The sequence below is a fragment of the Eulemur rufifrons genome, chromosome 1 (genome assembly GCF_041146395.1).
Source record: "Eulemur rufifrons isolate Redbay chromosome 1, OSU_ERuf_1, whole genome shotgun sequence".
Classification (NCBI taxonomy): Eukaryota; Metazoa; Chordata; class Mammalia; order Primates; family Lemuridae; genus Eulemur; species Eulemur rufifrons.
The window spans coordinates 94,332,591-94,351,769 of NC_090983.1; positions in this window are offsets into that span (position 1 = coordinate 94,332,591).

Sequence of the window (19,179 nt, forward strand, 5' to 3'; positions counted from 1 at the left end):
AATGAGTCCGTGTGATCTGGAGTCAATTTATCACCTCCCAGATGTAGGTTCAGGGAGGGAGATGACAGGATCACCCTATGCCACTGAAGCTGTCATCTAGGCAAGTGCTCAGCCCTCCAAGTTCATGTGCACTGGTCCTGAGGTCTTCCTCACCTTCCTTCCCACCCTCGCTCCCACCCGTTCAGAGGGAACCCGCACACGGGGCAGGTTTAGGCCCCGCCCCTCTCCAGGCAGGCTGTCCTGCCAGGATGCGGCTCTCCACCAGAAGAGGCCTCCGAGGTGCCTCAAACCTGCAGAAGTTACTCCATCCGGCCCACCGGTGGGTCATGACAGTCTCCGCTCTTGCCATTCCTCTTGTGTAGGTGTATGTGCCGCAGTCAGCACCTGGTTATTTAATTTCCAGATTTTAAAATATTGTCTCAGTTTCCTTATCTATAAAGTGAGAATAATAGCACCTAACTCAGCTGTCAGGAGTCCAAACAGGAATTTATGGAAATTTTCCTCCTGGTGGGTCCCTTGGGGACACTCTATGCCTAAGTGGACAGGAGGAGGACTCTGATTTTGAGGCCAGGTGGAGAGAGAGGTAGAGCCAGAGTCTGGGGGTCTTGGTAGGACTCTGGGCTACTGCGGGAGCATGTGGAGATGGCGCCTTGGTGTGGACACTGGCAGACCCCTGGGGGTCGGCATGAGGGGTAGGGCACGTCGATCTTTGGCCTCCAGAGCAGGGGCCTGGAAGAAAATGGGGAAAGAGGTGAAGAATGGATGTGGAGGGACTCAGAGTTCAGGGCCTGCTTGGCAGGGTAGCAGGAGGAAGGGGAAAGAGGGGAAGGTTCTATTCAATCATGAGATTTTAGAACTGATGGGAAGCTTGGGATCATTAGGCCAACCCTGCAGGAATCCAGTGCCCAGACAGGGCAGGTGGCTGGCCCAAGGCCAGAGAAGGAGATGGGGCAACAGGACCTGGGGCATGGTGGCCCAAATCCCAGCAGGGAATTGTCTTCTGTCTCCAGTGGCCTCCTGACAGGACAGCATGGGAGGGCTGTGGACCTCAGTGTGGGTCAGAAATGAGACTCTGGGTGGGGAGTCATCTGGCATTTACAGATGACCGAGCAGGTGGTCACTGTGTCCCTATGCACAGGACCATGTCCTGTTAATGACAAAGCTTCCACTTCACATCACAATATGGGCAACAATTAAGAAGATCATGTGGTAGCAACATTCCTTCAACACAGGGCCTGCCCCACTGCTTACTGGGAAGATTTCAGACACGGCTTGTTCATAGCCATGTGAGCTAGGCCATGAGGTCATGGCAACTGCACCAGAGGCTGTCAAGGTTAGAGCCTGTCAGGGCCCACAGTGCAGGAAGGGTGCCCTGGATGTGGCTCTGATAAGGCATGGCGTCCTCAAAGCCCAGGCCTAACAGCCGATGACAAGTCACTCTGGGGCTCTGCTCAAGAAGAAATTCCTCAACCCCACCAAGTCATAACAGGAGACCTGAAAATAGCCCACAGGGCTGTAAGGGTCCACTGCAAGGACTTGCACTTGTTCTGCGTGGAGAAGACAGTGGGCAAAGCAGGCTTTGTGTAGAGGAGCTCCTCACCTTGCTGAACCTCATCCCTTCAGGTCAGCTCCACTGCTCCACTTTGGCCACAAGGCCACTGAGGGTTGGTTGGCAGAGGAAGCACAGCCAGGGCCAAATCTAGTCTCTCTGTCTTTGAGAGGATCTGAGAGTCTCAATGTGAGGGAACTGCATGGTCAGACCAGGCCTGCAGGTAGAGAAGCCACGGGAGGCTGGGCAGCCTGAGACCATGAAGGCTTGACCTGGGGGAGAAGTGAGCGGTAGAGACCAGAAGAATTAGAGTGTGTGAGAAAGAGCCAGATAGAATGGGGAAGCCATGGCAACCACTCACCTGCAGGCCACGAGGGACAAGGGAGAGTAAACTAATCAGAGATTTCATCCCCAAGGGCAGGTGATGACACTGTGACAATGATAGGCTTCCAGGGGGCAGGCAGGGTGTGGGTTCTTCAGCCAAGGCAGGCAGCTGGGTCAGGGAACTAGAATGCCAAAACAATTTTGAAAAAGAAGAACAAAGTTGTAGACCTTAGACTACCTGATTTCTTTAAAACTACGGCAATCAAGTCAGGGTGGTATTGGCAAAGGAATAGACGCACGTATCAATGAAGAGAACGAAGAGTTCAGAAATACACTCACAGGTATATGCTCACTTGGTTTTCAACCAAGATGCAAAGATAAATTAATGGCAAAAGGATCGTCTATTCAACAAATGGTCTGGAACAATCAGATATACATGTGCAAAAAAGGAAAGAGAGAGAGAGAGAGAGAGGGAACTTTGATCCATACCTCACACCATACAAAAAATTGCTTCAGAATGGATTGTAGACCTAGATGTAAAATATAAAAACTATAATATTTCTAGGATAAATTCTTTGTGACCTGGGTTAAGTAAAAGCACAATTCATAATAGGAAAAAATCAATATATTGGAGTCTGTCAAAATTTAGAACTTCTTCAAAAGACACTATTAAGTAAATGAAAAGAGATTTGTGTTCAGAATATGTAAAGAACTCTCAAAAGTTAATGATATGGAAACAAAGAGCCCTTTAGGTGTCCTACACACCTGTTATGACACCTAAAGCAAGCAAACCAAAAAGCAAACCTGACCATACTGAAGGCTTACGAGGATGTGGAACAATTTGATCTCTCATACACTGCTGGTTGGAGTGCAGAAAGGTACAACCACATTGGGAAACACATAGGAAGTTTTTTAAAAAGTTAAACACACTCGATGGTTCAGGTATTTCACTTCTGGATATTTACCCAAGTGAAATGAAAACTTTTATACACACAAAAAAAATCTTTTTTTTTTTTTTTGAGACAGTCTTGCTTTGTTGCCCTGGCTAGAATGAGTGCCATGATCAGCCTAGCTCACAGCAACCTCAAACTCCTGGGCTTTAAGCGATCCTACTGCCTCAGCCTCCTGAGTAGCTGGGACTACAGGCATGTGCCACCGTGCCCGGCTAATTTTTCTATATTCGTATTTTTTAGCTGCCCATATAATTTCTTTCTATTTTTAGTAGAGACGGGGTCTCACTCTTGCTCAGGCTGGTCTCGAACTCCTGACCTTGAACGATCCACCCGCCTCGGCCTCCCAGAGTGCTAGGATTACAGGCGTGAGCCACCGCGCCTGGCCACAAAAAAAAAAAAAAAAAAAAAAAATCTTTATGTGAATGTTTACAGCGGCTGTATTCATAATCACCAAACACTGGAAACAACCCAGGGGTCCTCCCAAAGGGGAATGGACAAGCAAGCTGTGGCACATCGAACAGCAGCACACTACTCAGCAGTGAAAATGGAAGAACTGCGGAGTCACAAAACAACAGGATGAATCTTAAATGCGCTTCGCTAAATGAATGAAGCTCAAAACAAAAGACAACATATTGCATGGCTCCATTTATACGGCAGTCTGCAGAAGATAAAGCTATTGGGACAAAAAGCCAATCGGTGGTTGCCAGGGTGGGGAGAAGGGGTTGAGTACAAAAGAGCTGCAAGAGGGAAGTTGGGGGTGAAACTTTGGGGTTAGATGCATAACTTAATGCATTCATCAAACTCATAGGACTGTACATCACAAAGAGTGAATTTTGCTGTTTGCAAAGTTTAAAAAATCAACCCAAGTGTAGGGGAACCCAAAATGAAGTGCAGACTGTGACCAATGAATCAAACTTTATTACAGATGAGTGACATAATCATACTGAAGTTGGGGAAAAAGAGCTGACCTAGGTAACCTTGGAAAATAATGTTGTGTTTGGCTACTGATAGGCTAAGTAAAAAAGGGTTGTTCACAAATATTGTCTTCTAGTTGGTAAATTTATTTCCCACAGGGGTACAGGCTAGCATTCTAAAACTAATGTACGTGTATGCTAGGGTTGAAAAGTAAATCTCTTGTTGATCTACTATAATGACAGCCAGGTTTTTCACTTCAGACAAAGAACCTACAAATAATCAAAGACAACATTCTAGAATGAACCCTGTGATGTTGGATTGGAGTATGAACTCATGTGTACACACATACACAGACTCTTGATTTCTAAATTTCATTCTCCAATAAAAGAAACCAGGGATCCTTGGAGAACTGGTTAATTTCAGTGTTGGGGCAGGGAGAATATAATGCTGAAAAGAAAAGAGGCACATACCAAAAGAACACAGGAGATAGGAGGGGACATCCAGTACCAGAAAGATGGAGTCGGTGTACTTTCCCAATTCCTTCTGCTAAGTACAGCTAAGGACCCTGGCCGTTGTATTTAATGTATAAAACAAACATCAGAAGACTCTGAAATGTGGAGAGAAGAAGGCAGATTGGCTAGGGACCTCAGGACAATGTGGTGGTAAGTCACTGGGTTTTCTTTTTGCCTCATAAATCTCAGACTTGGAGATAAAGAAGCTTCAAACTCAGAAACACTAACAAGCACAAACAAAGGCCCCAACAAAAGTCTGCTCTCTCTAGACAAAGGACTAGGAAAGGGATAGCCTAACAAGGCAGAAAAATTTTCAACATTATCCACCTTATTCGAGCCAAACTGCAGAAGAAAAATGTGGCCTCATCCTCATCTCTGTTAGTAAAGGTCAAGTGGTCTTTAGACTAGCATTCTTACAAGGCCTTAATAAGGTGCCCCAATACCCCCTCTGGAGTGATATCGGAGAACGCCAAAAAGGGAGCTGGGATTTTAATTCCCACTTGATCACAAAGAGATGCCCCTCCTCTTTCCTCCCCCCTTACACTAGGGTGGTGCCAGAGGAAACCTGGTGGACAGTCAGGATTTTCACCATTGCCCAATGATAATGATGCCACCCTCAGCCCAGTACAAGTGGAGACCACATGGGAGCCAGAATTCCCACCCCTGCTCAGCAACAATGGGGAGCCCCACAACTTAGGTGCCATTGAAGGCCAAGTGGGGAACCTGGACTTCTATCTTCACCTGGTGGTAACAAGGTAATGCCCCCCCTTCCCCTATTGGAGTGGTGTCAGAGAAAGCTAGCTAAACAAAATGGTTTAAAAAGACCCAGAGTTTCAGAACATATTAATAATATAAAAATGCCCACGTTTGAATAAAAAAATTACTCACCATACCAAGAACAAGGAAGATCTCAGATGAATAAAAAAAGACAATCAATAGGTGCCAACACCAAGATGACAGAGATGTTAGAATTATCTGACAAAGATTTTAAAGCAGCCATGCTTTAAAATGCTCCAACAAGCAATTACAAACACAGTTGAAACAAATAATAAAAGGGCAAGCCTCAGCAAAGAAATAAAGGTATATATAAAAAAAGAACCAAATGCAAGCTTTCAAACTGAAAAAGTCAATAATGGAAATAAAAATATCAGTGGATGTGCTCAACAGCAGAATGGAGGTGACATAAAAAGGGACCAGTGAACCTAAAGGTAGAACTTACCTGAATGATTGAGAGAAAATAGACTAAAGGGGGAAGAAAAAGAACAGAGCCCTGGGGACCAGCAGGACTACACAGAAAATCTAACATTCTTGTCACTGGGATTCCAGAAGAAGAGGAGAAAGAGGATAGGGATTTTAAAAGTTACTCAAAGAAATAATGGCTGAAAACTGTCTAACTTTGGCAAGAAACATAAGCCTGCAGAAGCAACAAGGTGAGAGAATCTCTGTTAGAGAATGCTTGCCCCTCTGGGAAAAAAAAAAAAAAAAACTTTGTATGTGATTGTATTAGGGGGGTGGGGTCTTTGGGAGGCAATTAGGATTAGATGAGGTCACGAGAGTGGCACCACCATGAATGGGATTACTGTCTTTACAAGATTTCTGAAAGAGCTTGCTTCCTCTCTCTGAGGAACATGTGAAGAAGACACATTGAGAAGACTGTTGTCTATAAACCATGAATCAGGCCCTCAGTAGACACTGAATCTGTTGATGCCTTGATCTTGGACTTCTCAGCCTGTAGAACTGTGAGAAATAAATCTTTGTTATTTAAGCCACTCAGTATGTGGTATTTTGTTATAGCAGCCTGAGCTGCTAAGACAATTTAAAACAGAAAAAAATCCAAGCCAATTATAATTAAATTGTAACTAAACTTGTGAGAACCAAAGACAAAGAAAAAATCCTGAAAAACAATTTGAATGACAGTAGAATTCTCATCAGAAATCATAGAAGCCAGAAGAAAGTGGCACAATATATTTCAAGAGTCTAAAGAAATGAACTGTCAACACATAATTCTATACCCAGTGAAAATATCCTTCAGGAATGAAGGAGAAATCAAAAACATGAAAGAAAACTAAGAGAATTTGTCACCAGCACATTTACCCGAAAAGAATGGCTAAAAGAACTTCTTTAAACAGAAAGGAAATGATCAAAGAAGGAATCCTGGACATCAGGAAGGAAGAAAGAACATAGTCAGCAAAAGTGTAATAGACTTTTCTTCTCCTCTTGTGTTTTCTAAATTATGCTTGATGATGGAAGCAAAATATAACACTGTCTGATGTGGTTCTAAATGTATGTAGAGGAAATATTTAAGGTAATTATAATATAAATGGAATGTAAAGGGAAGTAAGATTTCTATACTTCATTCAAACTGATGAAATGATGATACATGTAGACTGTGTTAAGTTATGTTTATAAAAAATGCAATACCTATAGCAACCACTCAATTGCTATACAAAAATATATACCCCAAAACAGTATAGATAAATCAAAATGGATTTCTAAAAAATGTTCAAGTAACTCAGAGGAATGAAGGGAAAACAAACCAGACAAATGAGAAACAGTACAAACAGAAAACGAACAATCAAACAACAGAATTAAGCCCTAAATATCAATAATTACATTAAATATAAAAGATCTAAATATACCAATTAAAAGACAGAGATTGGCAGAGTGGATTATAAAACACAACTTAGCTATACACTACATACAAAAAAACTCCCTAATGATAATGATACGCTGAGTTAAAAGTAAAAGGATGGAAAAGGATATATCATAAAACACTACTCAAAGGAACACAAAAGTGGCTATATTAGTATCAGATAAAGTAGACTTCAGAGCAAAGAAAATTACCAGAGACAGAAAAAGATATTACATGATGATAAAAAGGTCAATCCACCAAGAACATATAGGAGTCCTAAACATATGTGCCCCAAGCAACAGAGCTGCAAAATAGGTGAATTGAACACTGCTAGCACTGAAAGCAGAAATAGAGAAATCTATATAGTTATCTATAATTATAGTTGGAGATTTCAACATCTGTCACTCAACGATTGATAGAACAACTACACAGAAGATCAGCAACGATAACTCAACAACACCATCAACCAATAGTATCCAATTGACATTTATAAAATATTCCACACAACAGCAACAGAATACATATATTTTTTTAAGTGCTCATGGAACATATATCAAGAGAGATCATATCCTGGACCACAAAACCAACCTCAACAATCCACAAACTTAAAAAGAATTCAAATCTTACAGAATATTTTTTCTGACCACAATGGAATCAAACTAGAAATCAATAGATAGTCCATGAGTCAAAGAGGAAGTCTCAAGGAGGAATAAAAGTCCTGGCTCCCCAGTGGGTCTTCTCTGACATCAGCCCAGTGGGGTATCAGGCTCCTCACTACAGCTGGGTGAAAATCTAGGCTCCCACTCAGTAGTGATGGGATGGGGTTGAGGCCACATTTTTTCCTTTGTTGTTTGACTAGAGCAGGGTGGGAACTGACTAAACGTTTTCTATCTTGCTAGGCTGTTCCTTTGGCTAGAGAGAGCAGCCTGTCGGGGCTCTATTGTTTTTTCATCTGTGTGTGTTGGTGTTTTGGGGTTGCCGGCTTCTTCAGTTGTAAGTCTGGGATAGATGAAGCAAAAGAAAACCAGGAAACTCCCCATGATGTCGTTTCTTGGATCCCGAGGTCCCTAGTCAATGTGCCTTCTTCTTTCCATCTCTCAGAAGTAGATGTCTTGGTCTGATATATTTTTACTGTTTCTCCAGGTAATGCTGATGTTCACCAAAGTCTGAAGATCACTCAACTTGTATCTGAGTCCCACACTCCCAAGGGCAAGGCCTGGGTCTGCCTTGTTTACAGTGAATCCCCTGAGCGGAGCCCAGTTAGTCCTGGTCAGTCCTTGCAGAGGTCCCCGAGACCCTGCTGAGCCTTCCAGGCAGTCTTGCCCAGCCTCGGTGCCGCATGTGTTCAGCAGCTTACCCGCCTACTCCCCTGGCCCCCGGTTCCAAGCCTCCTCTTGTTTTCCTCAAACAAGAGTTTAGACTCTCCCCCAGGCTTTGGAAGGTGCTTGAAAGCTCTGGCTCAAATGCACAGCAGTGAAGCCCCTTTCTCCTCCCCCCCATAAAAGCCAGCCCCCCCATCCCACAGCCAGGCCCACTCCCCAGGTCCCAGCCTTCAGCCCGGTCACCTTCTCTCTTCTGGGCCCGCTTAGCACCCACCCACATGCCCACATTTCCTGACAGACAGAGGATGAGCTCCAGCAGGTGGGATGCACCACGCTGCCCCAGGCTAGGCTCTCCAGGAAGCTCTGTGGAGGCAAGTGGCAGCTCTGTGTTCTTCTGTGTTCCGGGCCTGCAGTGAGCACTGTCTCACTGAATCCTCCCAACTCTCCAAAGATAGGACTCATGGGTGCTGATTCACACAGCAGGAAAGGGAGGCTCAGAGTTCAGGAACCTTGCCGAGGTCACGTAGCTGGGCAGTAGCAGCACTGCCGCCGGGAGCCAGGTGGCCTGACGCTGGAGCCCACGCCCTTCCACATGAGATATCCCAGATGTGGTCTTATCTCAGGGATCCCAAGCCTTGCTGGGGGTCTGAGTGTCACTCTAGCGACCATTATCAGCCCTCAAGGACCAGGCGCAGAGCCGGACCCGACCTGAGTCCTGCTGGTGGTAACCCTTGTTCTGGCCCATTTGGGCAACACGTAAGCACCCCGCACCCAGGAATACCAGGAGGAGGGGCGAGAAGCCAGCTACACCAGATCTGCTGAGCAACCTATGGGTTTCTGTTCTTCCCCCATTTGCAAAGCCAAGGTGAGTTCAGAGTTGGAACCACGCCTTCCTGTACAAAGCAATTAAGCTGCTTCAGGGAAAAATGGCTTTGTTTGGCCCTTGGACACCATTCTGGAGACACGATGGCAGCAGGTCCCTACGTTCAGCAGACCTCTTGTCTTTGACCACTGGCCGGCCTTGGGTGTGGTCCGAGAACCGGTGTCTGTTGGTCTCCATCCATGCTGGCCTGGCTGCGCCGGGTGGAGGCTTTGGCTGTGTGGGATTCTCAGGACTTGATTTAGTTCTTACCGAGTTATTTGGGTCTTCCATAAAAAAAGGAGAAACCCCTTCCCTGGATTTCAGTTACAGTTGTCATCCTAATGATACTAACACGGTCACTTGTTTACTGCAGGGCACAGGGCTGCAAAGCTTGCCTTCTATCGTGTCGTATGAACCCACGACAGCTCCCTGAGGCGGCTGTTATACTCTCCCCTTGCAGACAGAGGAGCCGGGGCACAGGGCACTCGAACCGCGCGTGCAGCGTCACCCAGCTGGTGCGTGGGGAGCCGGGATGTGAACCCCAGGCAGTCCGACCAGAGCCCACACTCACGTCCCTCATGGCCCCCACTCTCCGGGCTCTGGGGCTGACAGACTGACAGCCGGAAGCTGCAGGAAGACCGGCAAATGTCTGTTTAACCGACGCTCTTTCTAGAAGACAGAAATGCTGGGCCTGTGGACTTGGTTACCTGAGAGGAAGTGAGTGCCGAGGTGGCAGGGCCGTCCACAAGGTCTGTGGCGTGGACAGCCCTTCGGGCCACAAGTATCCAGTTGAATCTGATGAAGAGTGAATAGCTGGGGCCAGCTTCAAAAGGAAAAGGGAGGCTGAGGAATGGTGTGTGTGGTGTGGGGTGTTTGCTGTGTGTTACTGAGGACAGATGTGTTTCGGCTGCAGCTGGAAACTCCTCCTCCTATGGTGCCTGACTCTCTGGTGCCTCAATCCCAAAATACCAGGGTTCCCTGAAAACGGTCCTTGGGAGTGGTGCTGACCCTGTTTCTGGAGCGAGTGCCCAGAGCTGGGAAGGGAAGTGGGTTGACGGGCACATGAGGTAACGGGGTCATTTGCTTGGGGAAGTCCAGGCCTCCTGTCTACATGGGCCCACCCCCCAATCCCCTGCTCAAGGGGACTCCCCACCCTTCCTTCCCACCAGGGTGGCTCCTCAGAGCCCCCTCCATCCTCACTGCAGGCAACCCCCAGGGAGGAGAGTGCATGGGCGCCCAGAGAGAGATGGAAGGGCGAGGGGCATAGCACTGGCCAGGTGAGGGCTGCCTGGCTCACAGGGAGGTGGCTAGCCTGGTCCTGCCACAGCTAGAAGCTGACAGCTCCCTAGGAGCCATGTGTCTGGGGTGGTGGCCGTGAGCAGGAAGGGGGGCCCAGAGAATGGAGGAGCCAGTCCCCTCCCTACCAGCTGCCTGGATCTGCCACCACCCAGACTTCTCATACACAAACACCACGTGCCAGGTGGACACTGGGTCTTTCTGCGCCCATTTGTCCTCTCTGTGGAAGGGACAGTACTGCCTAGCACATACAATTCAGGGGGTGACGGGCCTGGCATGCACTCAAGCTCCATAAGTCAGAGTTAATTGCTGCCCTAGAGGACATAGCTAAGCACACCTGAACTGGGTTCAAATCCTGACTCCACCACTTCCTAGCTGGGGCCGAGAGCTTGTTATCCAAGCCCCCTGTGCCTCAGCTGCCTCCACTGTAAAACTGGCATAGAGCACCTACTAGCACAAGGCCTGGCTCAGAGTGAGCGCTCAGGGGGTGGTTACTAGTGTCATCACTATTCTCATGGTGTTTGCCCCTGGACAATACGGGCACCTCCGGTTGGAGGTTTTGGAAGCTTAATGGGGAAAGAGGACAGCAAGAAAAGTGGCTATAAAAGCAGTGAGGGGATTCAGACACTACAAATCTTCACGGGGCTACTATTGTGTGCTGGGTACTTTTATAAACATGTTATTTAATCTTTGCAAAAATCTGTGCAGCAAGCGTCTTTTTATCTCCATTTTCTCTATGGTGAGATGAGCCTCAGAGAAGGCAAATAACTTGCCCACGGCCACACGGCCCATAGCTCAGCCAGGGCTCCAGGAGGGACAGCTCAGTGGTTGGGTGGGGCAGGGGCTTCCCTTCATCCCGTCCTGGGGAGCCTTAGACAAGGAGCTGAACTCGGTGCTGTCACTCCCTCTTCCTCCAGGTCATGGGGGACTGGCTCTGGTCCCCGGCATAGTGTGGCTGGAGCATGTGGGCCTCCAATTTCCTTCCTGCTGAGTAGTCTCATGAATGTCAGGCTCTGAGTCACTGGGGCGCTGCCTGGGGATGGGAGGTGCACATGTGTCTGGGACCCTCCTGGGATGAAGCCGATCTCAGGGCAGTGCCCAGGTCATCTCGGACGCAGCTGTGCAGTTGGTCAATGCCGGCTCTCTCGGGCCAGGGCTCTGTGCCTTTCTCCACCCGCCCCGCTCTGAGCTTCCCCTGGACTTCGGGAGTGTGATTAGAGTTTTCTATGCTTCCGGCTGTGTCTCCAGCACACTGAACAGTGACTTGGCTTCTGGGTGGCAAAGCAATGTGTGTCCTCCTGGGAGTGGGCAGTGGCAGGGCGTCTTGGAGGGTGGGGCTGGAGGGTGGACAGTACCCCGTGACAGCAGCAGGGAGAACAGCCCCAGCTCCTGCTTACCCAGAGCCCCCTGCCCCGGGACCCCCGGCCTGGGGAGGTCTTGCGCGTGCCATTTCACAGCCCAGGAGGCTGAGTCATTTGCCCAGGGTTGGGCATCTGGTGAGTGACAGGCTACAGTTAGGCTGGTCAGCATGACCCAAGGCCGGTGACCGTACACCTCACCACGGTGCTCTCTTCCCACAGCAGGACCCTGCCTGGAACATTGTGGCTGGGCCCAGGGCCCCTGCTCTCACTGCTTCCCAGCCCCTCAGAGGTCAGAGGTGGGCACGGATCCCGGCAGTCCTCTGCCCCAGACGGGCTGTTCACCCTCCTCCACCCTGTCCTCATGAAACCTGTGTCCCCCAGATTTGCATGCTGTCAGAGCAGCAGGGCCAGCCCTTGGAGAGCCTCTTATGTCGTGGACAAGAAGACCATGGCCCAGAAAGGGTGAGTGGCTTTTTCTGGGGCCACAGAGCACACAGGGGGCAGAGCCGCCCGAGCTCAGGGGTCCTGACTCCCAGGCACATGTGCGCGGGGCAGGGCGGGGCCTGCACTCTGCTCCCTGCTTCCAGGGAAGATTCTCTGTCGCACGAATGGAGGGACCAGGCCCGGCCTTGACCAGCCCTATCCACTCAGCTGTTAAAATAGTCTAAGAATCCATAAAACCGAGCAGCCCTTTGGTGGGGATGCTTGTGGCTCTCAAGTGTCCTCCACTACCCACTAGGGGAACCTGGGAAGCCTCCGGGGCAGAAATCGCGTGTGGCTGACTCCCATTTCTCCCGCTATTCCCTGTCTGAAGAGTGGGGTGGTTAGACCAGCTGCGGGTTTTCCTCCAGCCCCCCACTACTGGAAGGCCAGGGGCTCCCTTCTGTGCGCGGGGGAGTTGCCACTGGCCTCAGCTTGCCCGAGTATGAGAGCGGGCTCCATGCCGCCCTGCTGGACTCGTCAGAGACCCACAGAGAGCAAAGGGCTGCAGAGAGGGCGGCTGAGGAAGGGCAGGAATTGTCCGAGCCCTTTGTTCCCCCTGTAACTGCAGCAGGCGACCTTCGGGGCCTCTCATTCCCTGTAAGTAAGCTCTCTCCCTGCGCCAGGGAGCCACCGACCTCAAAGGCCCGGCCCACAAAGGGGCCCCGACAAGCCCAGAACAATGCTGCCTGTTTACCTGACAGATTGTCCGCTTTCTTTTCATCTCGTAGGAAAAGAGCTCCCGCAGGGAGCCCGCTAATCCCAGAGTAAACAGATGACCTCGTGGTGCCTTTCTCCCGGAGGTGGGGTGCCTAGCGCAGCGCCCCAATTGTGCAAACAGACCCTGGAGGGCTCGGTGTGCCTGTGGGGGCGTGTCCCGGGGCCTGGGCTTGGGCGAGGAGGGGCCTTTCCCTCTTGCCAGTCCTCTTTTCTTCCTTTGTGATTTCAGATTGAATGGGGAGAAGCTCAAAGGCAGGGACATGAAAGGTCAAAGCCAATTTGCAGGGCCAAGTGTGGGGGAGGAGAGCAGCAGCGAGACACAGCGGTTGTGGAGGCCTGACCTTCACCTGGAAGCAACCCCGGCCTCGCCTGCTCTTCTGAGGACACTGCCCCAGGCGGAGCTGGCTTTGCATCCGGCCACTCCCCTTCTAGCTGCGTGACAGAGGCCAGCAAAGGCTCCTCTCTGAGCCTCAGTTTCCTCATATGGAAAGTAGGAATAAAGTCACCCGTCTGGGAGGGCTGTTGCAAAATATTGAGGCGTGTTCTCCATAAGTGGTAGTTACTAATGATTAGGGAGAGAGTGAGGCTAAGTCTTGAAGCTGGAATCAGATGCCAACGGCGTCTGGAGGGTGTTCCAGGTTAGGGACACACAGAGCTGGGAGGAAGGCAGTCATCTAGGAATGAATGACGCCTGCACGGGAGACAGGAAGTAAAATAGCCTCTGAAGCAGCATGTTACATTGTGGGGTTATTATCTCTCAGAGGGAAACAAAGTTCCCCACTTCCCAGCAGGGTGACCTTGGGCCAGCCATTTGGCCTCTGTGCCCTTCCGTTTCCCCATTTATAGACGGGGACGAGAAGTCCCGTATCGAAGGGCTCTCTTGGCGATGAGAAGAACCTGATACACAGTCCACACTCAGATTAGTTCCCAGGGGTTTAGAAAGGGCAGGTTCTTTATCCCCTGAAAGAGGCTGGGGCGGTCTAGCTGAGTCAGACACAGGAGCCTCCACGCTCTGCTTCGTCACTGGCAGACAGCAGCTGTGTCACTTGGGCTGCAGGAAGCCGGGGTGGGCCCTCGCACAGGGTGCAGCCCTGAGCACCCAGCTAGCCCGAGGGCCTCTCCTTGGCTACGCCTTAGTCCTCTTGGGCACGCTCCTCTGATCTTAGCCTCCAGGGCGTCCTGGGCCCCAGCCCCTCTTTGGGGTACAGAAGGGGAGAGAGGCATGCATGGGTGAGTCATGCATGCCACCGGCTTCTCCAGCATCAGGCCCCCGGTTCAAACATGCTGTGTGCTCTGGGCTCCTCAGCTTTCCCCAAGGATCAGCAAAGGGCCTTTCAAAGAGAAGGAGGAGGAAAGGTGAGGGGGGGATGTAATGTTTGATTAGCACCTTAAAGCAAGTTCATAGATACCAGAAATGCCTTTGGCTTCACTTAACAGCAAACGCGACTCACTGTGGCATAAACAAAGGTAGGTTTATTTTCTTAACATAGTGAGAATTCTGGAAATGAGGGGTTGCTGACCTCGTTCAGCTGCTGGTGATGCCAACAAGGACCAGGCTCCTCCATTTCTCTTGTCCGTCATCCTTAGCACGTGGGCTTCCCTGCCGCCTGTGGTGGCAAGATGGTGGCCGCGGCTCTGTGGGTTCTCCCAGGAGCCACCGTTGGTGTCTCATTGGCCAGGAGTGCGTCACATGGCCACCCCTGGCAGCAAAGGGTACTGGGAATGCAAATGCTTGAATGTACTTCTCCAGCACCTATGGCAGGGGCAGGCAAGCGTGGGTGAGGGGTGCAGGGGTGAGGGAACAGGCATCGAGTCATCCAGCTGTACCTCTCACATCCTGGTCCCCAGATGAGACGCTGGTGCCCAGGGCAGAGAAACACTTACTCAATAAGCAGTTCGATTGATCTACTTTGATATTCCTGGCCAGCAACCAGAGGGGCAGAGAGGGAAGTCATTCCATTGTCTTCCAGAGAGAGAATAATAACAATAACAGTAATAACAACAACATAATAGCTAAAATCCACTAAGCACATACCAAGTGCTGGGCACGTATGGAGCTCTTTCCAAACTTTCCCTCATCTCATGCCTACCCCATCCCACGCATGATTCTAGCTGCTATGGGAGAAACTGAGGCTCAGTGAAGCTCAGCGAGGACTGAAGCACACAAGCCTGTCCCCAACACTGTGTGAGGTGGTGGATTTAAGAATCTACCAGGTATGGACCAGGCTCTCAGGTGGCCCATGGGAAGGGGGTGCCACTGTCTCCCAGGAGGGCATGGAAGGTTTCCAAAGGTGGGGAGACATGTCGGATCTGGAAGGACCTATTGGAATTTTCCAGTCAGACAAGGTGGGAAACGTACCCCAGGTGAGAAAAGACATCTGGAAGCCACATTAGAAGTGACATTAGAAAAATCTGAGGCACTAGGATCTATCCACCCACACTTTCCCAGGAATTTTTGTATTTAAAGGGAGCATTGAAAATGAAATCATATTTCTAAAATAAATGAGTGACATGGATAATCTAAGAAATGCAAAAATATTGAAAATAAAATTCTTTTGTTTGTAAAATAGTCAAAGATGGAAAAAAATAAAGCACCTTAACAGTTGGTGCTGGTGATGGTGTGGTGAAACAATACTCGTACATTGCTGGTGGAAGGGGAAATTGGTATAAACCTTTAGAAGAGCGACTTGAAAAGTATTCTTCAAAATGTACTGATCTTTTGGCTTTACTCCTAGAAATATATCCTAAAGAAATGATAAATAAAGGTAGATGGTTATTTTTGTGCAAGGCAGATAATTTATGAATTTGTGGGTTTTTTCCCTTGTATTTTCCTCTCAATGTCCCAGATATGTAGTCAGAGCGCTCTCTGCTCCCTAGTCCCAGGGGCATTTGCAGAACCCCACCAGGAGCTACTTGCAGCCAACATTTTTTCCTGTCTTTTGTGAAAGAGGAAGGTCAAGGGAAAAAAACCAAGTAGGCAGTCCCAAAAAGGTGGGTGGAGAAGAGAGTTGTGAGAAGGAAGGGAGAAGGTTCCTAGCAGCCCCAAGTCCCAGAGGCCAGGCCCGGGCCCTTTTCATAGCAGGGGCTTGGTTTCCCACAGGTTGCTGTTGGTCCAGGGAGACTGGAGTCCAAGCATGGCTGTGCCCTGGCATTCTGAGCCCCCAGCCTGGCCCCAGCTATGTGCTATCTGGGAGACCTCTGGGTAACCTCCCTGGTGCCTGGCAAACTATGCAAACCCCAGGCCCTTTGCATGTCCTCAGAGGCAGAGAGTCCTGAAAATGACTAAGGCTGATTTTCCTGGCCAGGCTTCAAGTGAAATTTAAAGAAAACTCTGAACGTGACATTCTCACATACCATATTCATGAGAAAAAATATTTCTAAAGGTAATTGAGTATAGAGTTATTATCTTGTTTTGATTTTTCAAATAGTAGTTAAATATTTTCCGTAAGAAGATACCAAAGTCCCCTGCCCTATGTTCTCTGAACACATGCCTTTATCATTGTACCGATCCCGAGAGGGTCATTGTCTATATTTAGTGCCGCACTGTTCTTCGAAGTTCTAGGGTCCTGGCAGCTCCTCAGGACATTGTGTTGTTTACCTCCGTATCTGCAGGGCCTTGCACAACTCCTGGCAGCCACTCGGGGAGTGAATGAGGAAATGAACAAGTACGTGAATGAATGAAGGAATCAATGGATGCATGGGTGTCTGGTGCCTGAGATAAAGGGCCTGGTGAGGCCCATCCCTGTCATTTCCACACAGACTAGCCTGGCAGCCCGAGGGGCTGTGCACTAGGCCAGCGAGTCAACTACAAACACACACTTGGGGAGTGTAAACAGCCCTCCTCGGGCCAGGGCCGGCTGGCAGCTGGAGGGCAGCTTGCACAATCCTGTGGGCTGCTGCGGTTCTCATTTTTGGGGCATGGAGTCATCTCTGCCGTGGGCCTCTCCCTCTTTGCCTTGGATTGTCTCTTGGCAACACAAAAGGAACTGCATGTCTGTTGCCAGCAGGAAGAAGTTCAGACCCCCAGCCCCTCCAGGAAGCCCATTCTGACTTAGAGCTGCCCAAGGACCCAAGGAGGTTGGAGATGAAGGGAGCTTGGGTGTCACCTAGCTCAACCTCTTCGTTTTACAGATAAAGGACCTGAGACCTAAAGCGGCAGGGACACTAAGGCCACTGTAGTGTAACAAAGCTTGGCACAGAGCTGGGTGTCTGGAGATGGCAGCTGGTTTCAGAACCAGCAAAACAGGGCTGTAAATTCTGGCACAGCCAGCTGTCCAGCGTGTGAACTTGGACCAGGGACTTCTCCTTCCTGGGTCTCAGTCCCCTCACCTGCATGGCGCTGTGTGCAGGTGTGTTGAGCAGACCCCACGGGGCTCTGATTGTGAAGTGCCCAGCGTGGTGCCTGGCTCAGATGAGGGGCTTCCTTCTCCTGCCTCCTTCTGCCCTTTTGTTCCAAACTCCTTGCACTCTCTGTGCGTCCAAGTTTGCGCATGAAGCACCCATGCTTCCCTCAGAACCTCCACTGCAGGGCAACGCTCTTCCCCTGGTGGCTGGACGGGATGTGAATGCCTCCAAATTCGTTAGGATCTGCCCAATTTCTCTCGTGCTTTTTCCGTCCTCACACACCACTTGGTCTGGCAAATTCATTCATTCATATTTTTCTTCCTCACTCCCTTCCTACAGATATTCCCAGGCCCCTGATGTCTGCTAGATACCTGCTAGGCAGAGATGCTCACGGCCAGCTGCCCCTAAGATGCTTGTCTGCTCCTCGAGAGATGTTTTGTGAGCAACGACAACACAGGGGAGGAAGGCTGGGCAGCAGAGGCAGTGCTGTGCGTCCTCAAAATCCTGGGTTATCTCTCTCCTCTCCGGAACACTGTGCTAGGCAGAATAATGCCCCGCCCCAAGATGGTGTCCTAGTTCAGGCTGCTGTAGCAGAATACCATAGACTGGGTGGCTTAAACAGCAGACATTTACTTCTCACAATTCTGGAGCCTGGAAGTCCCAGGTCAGGGTGCCAGGACGGTCGGGTTCTGGTGAGGGCTCTCTGCCTGGCGTACGGACGGCTGCCTGCTTGCCGTGTGCTCCCACGGAGGGCAGCAGAGAGAGCTATGGCAAACCATTCTTCTCTTCAAGGGTGATAATCCCATCACGAGGGCTCCCCAAGGCCCCACCTCCCAATACCACCCCTGTGGGGGGCTAGGGTTTCGACACAGGAATTTGAGGAGACGCAAACATTCAGTCTGTAACAGATGCCCATGTCCTACTCCCCCAAATCTGTGAATGTGACCTGACATGGCAAAAGGAACTTCAAAGATGTGATAAAGCTGAAGACCTTAAGAGGGAGGGATTACCCTGGACTACCTGGGTGGACACCAGGGTCCTTATAAGGGGAAGGCGGGAAGTCACAGAGGGCCGCAAATGCTATGCTGAGGCTCTGAGGATGGAAGGAAAGGAGGGGCCATGAGCCAAAGAACGTGGACAGCCCTGGAGCCTGCAGAAGGAACCAGCCCAGCTGGTGCCTTGATTGTAGCCCCACGAGACTCATTTTGGACTTCTGGCTTCTGGGCATAGAACGCGAACACAGGAGACTGCGCCTCCCAGTGCCCTGCAGTCGGTGGCACCACGTGACTGAGTCTGACCAATGAAAGGTGAGTGCAGGTGACACACTCCCCTTCGGCCTGAGGCTTCACCGTCTGCCTTCTCTCTTCCCCTGCCACAGCCACGGAGGGTATTCCAGCTGGTGGGGGTACAAGGCAGGGAGCTGATGGCAGCCTGTGTCCCTGAGTGACTGTGTGGAGCAGAGCCCCCACCTGACTGCCAAACCCACCGGGAACTGGGACTATTCGTACAGCAACATAACCGAGGCGCTCCTGACCATGGGGACTCTGATGAGGCGCTTGCTTTGCAGAGGAGGTGACAATCAAGCCCTGAGAATCCAATCAGGCACCTAGGGAAAGTATGGACAAACAAAAACTTAGAGTGGTTGGGGCCTGTCTGGGTGGCCCAAGGGTGCGTGTGAAGCAGTGTGGGAGGGGAGGCTGTCTGCGGAGGCCAGGGCTAGCGGGAGCCCTGGGCTGGCTGCAAGGCCCCCTGGCCACACTCTCTCTCCCCTGGCTGTGCTCCGCTGGGTTCTTCCTCCTTTCCTGCTGTGTAGTGCTCACATGTGGATGCAGGACACATGTGTGTACACGTGCATGTATGTGGCCGAGGCTGCTGTGTGCATGGTACCTGTGCGCACACCTCTTTATGT